Source organism: Rhagoletis pomonella, unplaced genomic scaffold, assembly GCF_013731165.1.
Source record: "Rhagoletis pomonella isolate Grant_MI unplaced genomic scaffold, Rhpom_1.0 Rhpom_scaffold_00006, whole genome shotgun sequence".
Taxonomy (NCBI): Eukaryota; Metazoa; Arthropoda; class Insecta; order Diptera; family Tephritidae; genus Rhagoletis; species Rhagoletis pomonella.
The window spans coordinates 14,134,424-14,137,671 of NW_023458560.1; the positions used below are offsets into that span (position 1 = coordinate 14,134,424).

At 34.6% G+C, this 3,248-nt stretch overlaps 1 protein-coding gene across 1 annotated transcript in view; it reads left to right on the top strand.

Annotated features, from left to right (window-relative positions):
* LOC118741581 (protein spire-like) overlaps nt 1–3,248 on the top strand; it is a 253,674-nt gene that overhangs the window by 13,270 nt on the left and 237,156 nt on the right. The window lies entirely within an intron of this gene.

Below are 3,248 nucleotides of genomic sequence, written 5' to 3' on the forward strand. Positions count from 1 at the left end.
GGGTATAAAAATAAAAAGTTTAGTTAAATAAGTTTCTAAAAATTAAATGAAACTAAAAATATATATATTTTTCTTTTTACGACAATGTAATCTAACAATTAGAAGAAAATTAAATAAAAACAAGTAAGAGCAGCGCTGTCTTCGGCTATGCCGAAGGCTTCATACCTTTCATGAACATCTGCAAATTTTACTTTGACAGATTACTGCTTTTGAATACATCTGCATACATCGATAGAGGAGTTACATACTTATATAAAAAATCGCATCTAAACAATCAGAGGTATGGAAGATATACTTTATATGACACTAATCTAAGTGATTTTCACCGCTATGTGATCGGTATGTAAACCGGTAACACAATTTATTGGGTTTAGTTTCGTACATAAAGGAGATATATGGCAAAAACTGGTATCTGAACAATCAGTGCTATAGGAGATAAAGCTTATACAGCATAGATTTTGACGATTTTCTCAGTAGACTTTGTATTATTATTTATAAAATATCTTACGAAATTTATCGGTTTTAGCTGTTCAAATAAAGGAGTTTTACAGTAAAATCCCGTATCTGAACAATCAGATGTATGGAAGATATATGTTGTAGTCATCCGATCCTTGTTATTTCCCCTGTAAGTATTCTGTTAATAATGAGTGAAAATGGTGCGGAATTTCATGTTCCTAGCTGCATAAATGGAGGAGTTATGATAAAAGACCTCATATCTGAACAATCAGTTGTATGGGGGCTGCAGGTTATAGTGACCCGATCTTTGTTATTTTCGCTGTAAGTCTTCTGTTGATAATGAGTGAAAACAGCGCGAAATTTCATGGTCCTAGCTACATAAATGGATGAATTATAACGAAAAATCTCATATCTGAACAATCAGTTGTATGGGAGCTATAGGTTATAGTTACCCGATCTTTTTAATTTTCACTGTAAGTTTTTTGTTGATAATTATTGAAAACAGTGCGGAATTTCATGTTCCTAGCTATATAAATGGAGGAGTTATAACGCAAAATTTTATATCTGAACAATCAGTTGTATGGGAGCTATAGGTTATAGTGACCCGATCTTTGTAATTTTCACTGTAAGTATTCTGTTGATAATAGGTGCAAGTATTGCAAAATTTCATGTTCGTAGTCGTAGCTGCATAAATGGAGAAGTTATAATGAAAAATCTCATATCTGAACAATCAGTTGTATGGGAGCTATATGTTATAGTGGTCCGATTCTTCCGGTTCCGACAAATGATTAATACATTATAAAAATACACCCACCTACCAAATTTGATCCGGATATCTCGAAAACTGAGAGACTAGATTGCATACAAACAGACAGACAGACGGACAGACGGACAGACGGACAGACGGACATGGCTAAATCAACTCAGCTCGACGTTCTGATCATATAAGTATACATTTTCATGGGTCTATCTCTTTTTGTTCTGGTACTTACAAACATCGGACCAAAGTTATAATACCATTTCATGCTCATGAAAGGTATAAAAATATACTAAAGAAAAAAATTCGGCGCCGAAGGTTTCGAGGTAAAATTTTTTCAAAATTTAGTTTTTTTATCACTAAACAGAAAAGGTTTATGATTTACTTCAAAACTAACCGCTGACCCAACGTAAGTTTTAGATCGCCAGGAAACTCAATGTTGTAGCTTACTCTACTTCTCTTCTTCTTGATTGGCGCTGTAAAGAGCTAGGCTCTTTTGGCTAAGTCTTCTGACTCAAGCAATTTCCGTTACAGTCCACACTGTATCCACTGTAGATCTCTTTTCATTGAAATTTCCGCGGATTTGTCTTGTTGGACAACTTGCGGATTCCACAGCTTATTACCGCTTACCTATTCGTCAAAGCTAATCTGTGTCGATTTTAACATATTTGATGTCTTTTACTGTTCTTTATATTATATTTTCTATTACTAGCTTATATTTATTTGTTTTTTTTTTTTATTTTTTATCAAAAACTTTCCGGCAATTAAGAGTCTGTTTTCATTATTCGTTCGCTTAAAAATGCATATTTACTCCATTACGTATTATTATTTGCAGAATAAAGTAGCAAGTTTAATTTTTTTACAAAAAACAATCTGTTTTATGCCCCTAATAAACGTCCTTGTGTGTGTGACCTTAACAATGAAAAATTTAGCGACAATTGTTTGCGCTGACATCTGGCACCTAAAAGACAATACATGTCATATTTTTCCAGCATTTTTTTCCTCTTTCATTTTTTAATGAACAACTGCAACGCTTATACCGCCACACACAAAGCTTTTTATTGAATAATTGCTAATAAAATCCAGCAAATATGGACAAGTGAGTTTCAATTGAAACAAAAGTGCTTTTGGCACCGTTTATTGCTTTGGTGGTCCAAAGTTGGTTGGCTCATGGGGCAGTTTTGCTTCAGTTTCTTAGTTCCTCTTTGCTTTGCTGTCGCGCGGTGGCAAGTGCGCAATAGTTCAATTACCTGCCCCATTAAGTCATACTGTGAATTGGCGTGTGTGAGAATGTGTTAAGACTGAGAAAAGCTACTGGCGTTGGTGTTCCACGCGCCGCTGCTCACCCAGCAAAAAAGTGCTTGCTGACTCTTAGTCCACAACTAATCGCTGTTAGTTTTCATATCAGCTTTTGCTTTTGTCACCACAATCAGCCACTCGTATTTCCAGGCTGAAATTTGAGACTTTGTTGTTGTGTTGCTTGTACATTGAAACTCAACATTAATAGAACAATAAAAGGGAAATGCATTGAATAAATATTCACCGCATAAAAGTGTTCTTGGCTTTGAAAAGGTTTACAATAGGGGTATTCACGATCCGGTGCATACTGTCTAGCATGGTGTATAGATAGTATAAATAGCATGATTGGCTAATTTTGTTGTTGCTTGAACACTTGAAACAACAACAATTCATTTATGCTATATATATACACCATGCTAGGCAGTATGCGCCGGATCGTGTATACCCCTAATATGAAAATATTGTATGTATTAGCTTTTGCAACCAGTATATACATACATATATAGTCTGCTTGCTTTAATTATTTCATTTTCAACTCTATTGTTGCTTTCAACTAAGTACACTGCGTGACAAGCATCGTTACAATAACATCAGCACTCAGCTGAGAGTTGTTGGCATGCAATTACAATTAGAACAACTTTTTGTTTTCGTGGCACATTTTACAATATTCTACACCAATGAATGTGTGAGTTTAAACATATCTATTAGGATGGTCCAATCAAATGCATGTGAAAAA